Raw genomic sequence first — 9,995 nt, 5'->3', positions numbered from 1 at the left:
TCCATGACATCTGCTCTTGCGACAATAGATTGAGATTGAGATTGCTCCCATAAAATATCTGTATGCCAGTTAGCCAAACATAAATTCTACCCACAAACGAAACCCTAACCCTAATCGTACTCCTCACACCAAACTAAACCTAAAACCATATCACAACCCTAACCCTATAGTGTCCTTGGAGAAAATAAGACCAGAGCAATTGTCGTAGGAGCAAAATCGTGTCACCGGTACATGCATCATTACTAGAAGAAATGTTGGGTGGTATTCAGGGTTCTTGCCTTATATCTTTGGAATGAGAGAGAAAGAGAGAAAGAGATAGCATCGGGATGAACCCCGAAGAGAACGAAAACAATATGCTTTATATTTACCAGGAACTGCAAATCAAAGGCTTCTATTAAAACTACTTATTTAGTTATAAATAAGTCGGTTGTTGTTTATAAGGATGAGTTACTGCCAAGAAACCTAGTGAGAAAGGGACCAAGATTTCTTATATTTACTTGTGTATTATCGAATTCTGATAATCTTTAAAGCCTGAAGACGGATGAATTGAAATGCCCACTCTTTACAGCACAATAAGAGTGTCATACTCTGTCTCCTTCAGTGGCATGAGAGAAGGTGGTGTGGAGTATGCGATTTTCAGAATATATGACAAGTGCAACTGCCTCTTTTTTCAGGGAGTTATGTTGGGTTATGCTGGGAACGTGGACAGGGAAGCTAGGGAACAGAAAAATGAGTGACATCATTATTGTGGCAAAAGAGGATCAGAAGATATGGCAAAGAGATGACATAAAAGGGAGGAGGACAGCTCCGGAGATTTAAAGGTAGTGAAACATATCGGATGAAGAAAGTGACGTAACGGTAGAGCGCGGGTTGAATGTAATACGTGAAAAGAAAAAGACGTGGCAATGTATTGGGAGAAAAGAGAGAGAGAGTCAACATTACACTTGAGGTTAGAGTGAAAACTACAAAGTAACGAAATTTTGATTGCAAAAAGCAGGAATTGCAAGTAGTTGAATCTACAAAGGGAGGGGGCAGCCCACAATAAGTGTATCGTTATCTTGAACTCGTCAGAACATAGGGTAGTACCATGTTATAGACATATCAAGAAAGTTTAAAATGACGTGTCACTTATTATTATACACTTTAAATGTCATCTCAATTGGCATTAAACCGAAAAAAAACCCAGTAGTACTGGTATCAGGATCCCGTAAGTCCTAGTTTCCGTCTTGCTTGCTGATACAAATTCTTCATTATTATCTCATGTATCTCTCTTACAGGGGAAATCCAGTCCAAATGTAGGTTAGTCTGATTAAAAAGAACAAAATATTACGAGTTCAGCTGTGTGGTTTTGATCGAAATCGGACGAAAAATGAGGAAGTTATAACATTTTCAAGTTTCGCTTTTTTTTTTGGGGGGGGGGGGGGGACAGTTCTTGAACAGTCAATATGAATATACAAATGGCAAAGTAAGCACGTCATTCCCTCAAAACTTACTATATAGTTTGTACATAAAATTTTGAATTTTCCAGTTTTTCATTCAAACGCAATTATGCCAAAGGCTCAAATCTTCGTAAATCTAAATGATCACTTTTCTGAAGTTATTCAACCAGGAATAACATCATGTTTCAGACTTAAATGACAGAAACATTGAAATTTCGTCGATCAATGGAAAATTGTGAGGGTATGACATGGTTAGCTCACTCATTTGCATATTCATAGCCACTGTACAAGAACTGTTTTGCAGAAATTAGCAAGCATTCAAAATGTCATAACTTCCTTATTTTTTCCTCCGATTTCAGTCAAATTTTTACCATTTTGCTCTTTTTTATCAGACTAACTTAGGCCTATATGTGGACTAGATTTCCCCTTTAATTAGGCTTAAGGCATAAGAAATCATCAGGTTCTGCAGACGAATTCGTAATTACGAAGTAATGATCGAAACACTCACTGCAAACATAATAGATGGGTTACTTAAACAAAAAAACTGAAATGTCACGATTCATCATGACAACAAAGGTGTACAAGAATATGTACCACATGTAGGCCAATATAGGACGTCATCTTCTTATCTGGTACACACCGGATCTGCATGTTCCCATTATGGACGAGTTGAAGACGGTTCAACGGACTTTGCGGAGCTGCCCATTAAGTCAACACACTTTCGCTTGCGCAACACCACAAGAATAAAACACTTCTACATTGAGCCTCCAAGATAGAAGGAACTAAAATAATGACTTACTTTGCAAAACACTATACTCCGCGACAGTCAAACGAATCCGGTGCTTTGCTTTATCGAGTCTTCAAAAAACGGTCTAGAAAAAAAATAGCGACGACACATAATCTAAGTTTCCTGTAATGTGTCGAATCTTGATGAGTGCTATGAAAGATCTTTATCACTTGTATCCCTCTTTGCAAATGAAATGGTAAAATCGTAACTGCTGATCTACTATTTTAACAAACACGTCTGAAAAAGGAACCAGTGCATGGGACTCAAACCTGTCATATACTGTGATTTCCGACGTTTAAAAAAATAGTGTATAGGGTCAATACAGCGTAAACGGCTAGATGTTCCTGTCACTGGCATGGGCTCTGCAACTCGGGATCAAACAGCTCACACCTCACACCCCACAGAGATGGTCCGAGATGTAAGGATAGGACCAGAGCTGGATGATAATCAACTCAACAACATAGCATTCCTTCTTCAGGAGTACATGAAGGCCATGACTGGTATGCCCAGATGGACAAAATAGGGTGATAAAAGGGTCCACAATATTTGGGTCTATCAACTTTTCACCAGGCACCTCATCTTGCAGAGCATATTTGCGGTAAAGGATAGGCTTGTACAATTTTTGATTTGTTTCTTGCCATCTACCCTAACGTCATACTCCTTCTGAAGTAGAGAAGTATGACACGAGACTGGTTGACAATCATCATTCCCGTGTGCATCCCAAGTTGTGATGGTGAAGAAAAAAGGTGGCGCAATTCGATTTTGTTGCGACTACCGGAGATCGAACCAAATAATAATAGCTGAAGCCGAGCAAATTCCTGACCACAACTAAATTTTGCACAACTGTCGAGACATAATGCGATGGCATTTTTCTCTGCACATCAAATTTTCACTTGCCAGCCCAAGGGGGGGGGGGGGGGTGTTCAACCTCCAACAAAACGCACGCGCTGCCACCTTTGTTGAGAAGGTTACACATGCGAAAGGTACATTTTTACGTACAATGCACATCTTCTTGGGTTTCTCATGCCCATGGCTTTTGACACGATTAATATCATACTTCTCTCAAAATATCCCATTACGGTAAACATCGTCATGAAAAGGCACGTCAAAGGCTATGATTCCAGAATGAAAACAATTGAATGTATTGTCCAACAAGGAAGTTCGCTCGGCCTATTGCAAGTAATCGTTTACATCAATGATAGGTCCTCAGACGAACTCTCATTCATATCATTCGCGGATGACTCCATTTTTTACTCTCATCCTGAACCCATTATTTCAATAAGAACAGTTACTAAAGAATCAAAGAAATTAAACTAATGGATTTACGCTAATAAATTGTCATTAAACTTTAAAAAGACAAAGTTACACAGTATTGTATGTTGTTGTTTTTTTTTTATTACAACTGCAACCACCTCCCAAGATGATTCATAATTTACTTCATCGAAATAGTCATGTACACAAAAATCCCATACGAAGGTCCAATAAATTCCATCTCCCCTAAATGAGAACTGTAAATATCCCAGATATATTGGATCAAATTTTAGATTAGCTTAGATAGCAGTTTAACATAATCTTAAAAGCTTATTACATTTAAATATAAACTGAAGAAAATTTGTTCTCTATACAAAAACACTAGACAATTCAATTGTTTATAATCTTCGTACTGTCACTTGTCCTGGCGATCGAGTGGCGTGTTCACAGACCTCGCTTCCTTTCTCCCCTGCTCCTTCTCCTTTCTCCTTGTTCTTTGTTCTGTTATAATGTCATTGTGTTATTTCTTTGATCTTGCTACAATATTGCATCTTTTGTTCACGTGATGTGCATTTTTTTTCTTTGCGTCACCAACTGCGCATTCGCATTTATTTTTGTTTTTGCCATCATATTTTCCTGGTGCATATGGTTTAATGAATAGCGTTTATGTACAGTATCTTATCATGTACTTTCTCTATACTTTAATAAGAAGTTTTGTTTATATGCTTTTATATCATTATAGCATCATATCGGTTATCAAAATGCTCTAACTGTACATAGATTAATTTTGCAAATTTGTCATGATACTTTTCGAGTGATTCATGTCTATTATTTTTCATTAATATAATTTACTTTTTGTCGCCGCTACAAAGTAAGCTTTGTTTTCTCATTATGTAATCATTCTGAAATATATACTTTGACTTGTACTCCTTACAAATAGTTTAACAATATGAATTGGCAAATTATTATGCTTTGTATTATGTATTACTTTTTGTTGGACGGAAATCAATTATAATTGAATTGGAAGTGAATTCAGATATGCACATGAAGTGCTGGGCTCGACGACGTATAGCTATTCTCGGTATTGAGAAGGCACATTCTGCTGACGGTATACGCCACACGATTGGGTCTTGATCAGGTACGCTGAGAGGGCGGAGAAACTACCCTGACATCACCGCAGGCCATGCTGATCGAACTGCATCGGCACACTTCTCACTATATGGGTACATCATCCCAGCATGGCACGTGGACATAGCTATAAACGACACGAGTGCTCATAAATTTGTTGCACCGTACATGCAGTGTACACTTGCTCCTGATTACATATATTTCGTATAGGCCACTGTGCTTCTTACATCTATTATATCTCAGTGATTAAAATATTCCTTTTAATGGGATTATTGTAAGCACTATTCTTCTTTGATATTGATTCATGCTGGAGAAATTAATCACTACAAATTATATGCACGTCTCATTTAAACCCCCATTCACTATATAGACTGTGATGAGTATTATTTGTAAAGTCATCATTTCAGAGTCTCACAGAATCTAACTGTCGTCAGTTACAGTAAACTACTTAACTAAGAACTGACAGGGGACAGCATCATCAAAAATTAAGAGTGCAGACAATCCCCTGTACAAAACTTGGACAAAATCCCTACAGAAATATGGCTACAGCGAACACGAGTAGGCCTAAATGACACTATTGTAGACGCTGAAAACCAACCTTTTTGCGTTTACAGACGGAACAAGTGAGGGCGCTACCACGAAACTTTATAATGCGGCGATCATGGCGACAGGTCTTTTTCGATTTTTTCCATTCTATTTTGTTTAAGGTAAACATTTTTTTTTTTTTGAATACATGTTTACAACATGCGTTGTGTATTGTATGTTTTATGTTGAATTTTTTTTTTGTTAAATCTTGAATGCAAGTTTTTGATGTTGATTTTTTTGTTAAATCTTGAATGCAAGTTTTGGATATTTTGATAAAGGTGTTTTTTTAGTGTAAAATAGATAACTGTAAAGAACGTAGAGAACACTGAGTTGTTATATATAACGCTTTATAGAAGCCGAACTACTGCTATCATAACAGCTCCATGTCGAATTTGAATAAAATCGGTCAAGAAACGTACATAGCAAGTGTTGCGCCACAAAATGTGACGCGGCGGCGAAGGCGACGGCGTAACGTAACTGCTGAGACCGAAATATCATTTGGAACCACGGACCGTAGGCAGTGTATGAACGTCATATCAAACTGTTTGCGTTCTTTGTTCTATGAGCGCTGAAAGGACGAAATAGGGGGCTATCAGATGCCACGAGCATCGACTTTCAGTCGTGGATGTTTGTTATAAGGCCTATCACAATCATCCTGCGTCCATGATAAGAACAATAATGACAATAATTATGACAAATCTATACCACTTATTACAAGTTTCCAAGCACTTTGCATATAACACCACCAATGAACGCTGTAGAAGTGTCATTATGAACGTCGGAAATAAACATATAAATCAACTACAAATACAATAAAATCATACAGAATTATATATACTTCTTCAAATAAGTGGGTCTTCGGTTTTCCTTTTAAAACGCCAATGAAGGCAGAGTACTTAATATTGGTATATATGGAGGTTGTTCCAGAGACGCGGACACAAACGGAAAAAGCGCAATCACCACATCGGTTGTGTTTACGAGGGCTAAGTGTAAGTGTGTAAGTGTCCATGGCCTATCCTACTAACTGCTATATGAAGGGTTTTAACGTGATATATACATTGTATTACATAGTACATGTAGATGTAAAATACGCTGTGATCGAATCTAATGTCAACTGCCATCATTTGGGTCAGAAATGTTCCACTTCTCTTTTTCGTTTTCTTTTTACCCCTCATCCAGAACACGTTCCTCTTCTATCGCGCTGCATTAATATAAACGCGTATTCTGTAGGAATTGATGACTTGTCATAATCTACACAATATCATTCAAATACAACTAGATCATGAGCATCTACACAGACAGGAAATAGTTGCATTCTAGCCGAGGGTCACAATGACTCATCGTTAACGGAAATACAGACACGAAGAGGATTTCCACAGCGGAACAACACGATGTTCCTTTCTAATCGCAATGTAGGAATGGGTATGTAGTTTGGATACGACCGCTCTGTAGTGTGGCATACTTTACGCTGGTAAGAAGGTTTGTTTGAACTATCCAGTCAGCGACGGTTACTGTGATTCACACATATTACATGATAGCGGAAATATATCAACTATCAGAGCAAACTGAACTATTCTGCTTGTTCATGGATTCGCCAATGCTGAAAGAGATCACCTGTTCTCTCTGTGGTCAGGTCGCGAGAGATCAGCGCTTATTGGATTGTTTGCATTCATTCTGTCTCAGTTGTCTATCCAAGGGACTTAAAAGGAACGGTAGTATAAGAGAAAGAGTCGCTTGCATAAGTTGCTCAGTGTGTGATCACGTGACAGATCTCTCATCCCCTAGTGATACAGACCCGACATGTGAGGAATATCTAAACAGCCTGAAGGAAAATGTTCTCATCAAACATCTGCCACACGAGATGCAAAAGGCCACGGCCGGCCCAATAGGAATGCAGATCCAAAGAACAAATCGCTTGGCAACCAGTGATACGAGGAAGTTGGAAGACATCAGTAAGGGAGGATGCATCAGCGCTCGTGCAGAAAATGAAAGTGCTGGTGTGAGCAAGGCTTTAGCTGATCAGTTTGTAAAAGACCACGATGAGGGGGATACCCACATTTCTTTTACATCGGTTGTGTTAGAACAATGTTCACTTCATGGAGGGGACCACAAGAAATTCTTCTGTGAAACCTGCCTGCGCCTAGTGTGTGGTTCGTGTGTCATTCTGGAACATGGGAATAGAGGCCACTCCTGCACAACACGGGCAGAAGCGAGAGAAAATTTCAGAGCAGAATTTGGATCATTTCTCGTCGAAACTGACTCTTTGTTGGGCATCGTGCAGAGTAAAATTGCTGAAGTTGACAGGAACATTGAAAAAGTAAATTTACATAGCACAATCCATAGACATTCTCTATCATTAAAAAGTGTATACTGCTTAGCTTTGCAAGTCCTCCTAACTTCACAAATTAAGCTACGGATTGCATTCAATATTTTGAACTAGCATATGAATTTGAACAGCTATTCAACAGACCCAAGAAATAAAAAGAATGAAAAACCCACAATAATGATTGAAGGCTATATACTGTTATAACATGGATGCAAGATGTCCACACATCCGCTTTGGGGTTTAAAAAAAAAATGTAATTCAGTACTGCAGATGGAACGTTATTCAGAAATTTGCTATTATTTCGGCAGACCTCCCAAACCTTCTGACTGAAAACTAGGGATGATCTCGCTCAAAATATGAAAGAAAGAGCAGTTTCCATAGGAGCGTGTAATCGAATTACCAAGAAAAATAGGAAACTCCCATTAAAACCAGAGCTGGGAATGGTCATAATTCGGATTCTTTTTCCAAAATCAGAATGGTTGGAAGGTTTGATTCGCTGATGCTCACGCAGAAAGAACTCAGTAATTTTGAAATTTCAACTGATTGCCTGTTAAGAAAAAAAAATGAGTCGCGGAATCCCCCCCCCCCCCCCATCACGTTTTTTGGGAAAAAATGAAAGGGGCTTGTAGCGGCACCAGAAACTTGCGCTCAAACGTTTTTATTTGTTTGTTTGTTTGTTTTTGTTTTTGTTTTTGTTTTTGTTTTGTTTTTTTTTGCTTGTCAGCTGATTAAACCCGGAAGTGGTCCACTTTTTCTAATTCTGAACCCTCCCATAAAAATCCTAGTTGCGGGCCTGCACTTTGTTCCTTTTACCACATCCTTCTTGAGACACGGAACTTGAAATGTCGCTGTGGTGACTGGTATGCCTCCGTTATATTGCATTACTATTCCAATAGGTCTACACTTCATCTTGCCAGTATGAGAAGACAGTTTTACATGACTGGCAAAATATCATTATCAGCTAATCATGCACAATTTTTTCATGAAAATCTTTAATTTCAAAATATGGGGTAAAAGGGGGAATCTTAGCATTCTTACTCGACCTTTGACTTCATGGCCTCAATCTTTCCCTACTGTTTTGTGTATACATTCAGTCATTTCCAAGGTATGGAAAAGTATAATTTTAGCATTGAATGGTGCCTTTTTTTTTTACATTTTAACTTGCCCTTGGACCTCATAACCCAAAACTTCCAAGAGGATTATTGTCAGACAATACATGTATGTATATGTGTAGGCCTACTAAGTTTCATGAAGATGCCTCAAGCCATTTCCGAGATATGGAGGGGGGGGGGAATAAAAATTTTAGCTTTTCACTTGACCATTGACTTTTGACCCTATGACCCAAAACATTTCCTAGAGAAATGTGATTTGGTAATAAACATGTCAGGGGCCACGGAACATTTTTCAGGTTGGGCGCGGGGGAGGAGGGGGTCAAAGTCAACATCTAATTTTCAAATCTTATGCACTGAATTTCTTCACGTGTTTATCTAAAATTCATATCAGGTACCCGTGACATTACAAGGTATTCGGAAAGATGTTATGGACGTCTGTGAGGAGGCAATGAGGAAGTTCACAGAGCGACTGCGAGACAAAAGAAATTTGCTTCTAAAACGACTAGACTCAATCGAGAAATCTGGTATAGAACAACTGAATACAGCAAGAAAAGAGGGACAGATGATAAAGACCCGTCTAAGCAGAGCAGTCGAGTACGGGAAGGCTGTGCAGACATTGGGCAATCCAGAGGAGATGTCGGATTGGATACATGCTCTGCAAACTACCGTAGACTCCATCCCCGCACGTGACTGGGAGTTAAGAGGCATAGACTCAGATATAGCCGCACTGGACCCAGAACTAGTCTTTACCCAGAGAGAAGGAGAAAGCTCACCCATCAAGCCATGTTGGTGCCATATCGGACACCTTTTGCGACCAGGTAAGTGGAAGCTGGTAGAAAGACATAAGTTCAATCTGCCTCTGGGGGACTCAGTAACTGCACTTGTTGCAAAGGCAGATGGAGAGATGGTCCTAGCATATCACATGAGTGGGGTGTACTTGCTTGATAAATGTGCAAACACCCAGACAAACATATGCTCTTCCCTCGACACAGTGATAGACATGTGTCTTGTGGATGAAAGAAGTGTTGCTGTGCTCAATAGCCATGGTACTCTCAACCTTGTGCAATTACCAAGTGGGACCAAGACGGACTTTTATCAAGCAAACAGTACAAGACTCACATGCTTGACTGCAACCCAAAGCGGTACTCTTGTCACAGGGTTAGAAAAGCAAAATGCCCTCTTTATTTTGAATGATGATGGATCCACCGAAATACTACCACTACAATCCACAAGCAATCCGCCATATCGGCTCGCAGCAACATCAAACCACTTCGTAATTGTGCATCACCCAGCCACTGTTTCGATCATCGATGCTTCTGGCAAGCTTCAGCATCAAATTCATGAAAAGGATTGGGCTTTCACTTCCG

The sequence above is a fragment of the Diadema setosum genome, chromosome 20 (assembly GCF_964275005.1).
Source record: "Diadema setosum chromosome 20, eeDiaSeto1, whole genome shotgun sequence".
Classification (NCBI taxonomy): Eukaryota; Metazoa; Echinodermata; class Echinoidea; order Diadematoida; family Diadematidae; genus Diadema; species Diadema setosum.
The sequence above is the reverse complement of the archived record's forward strand: the minus strand, read 5'-3'. Positions refer to the sequence as shown.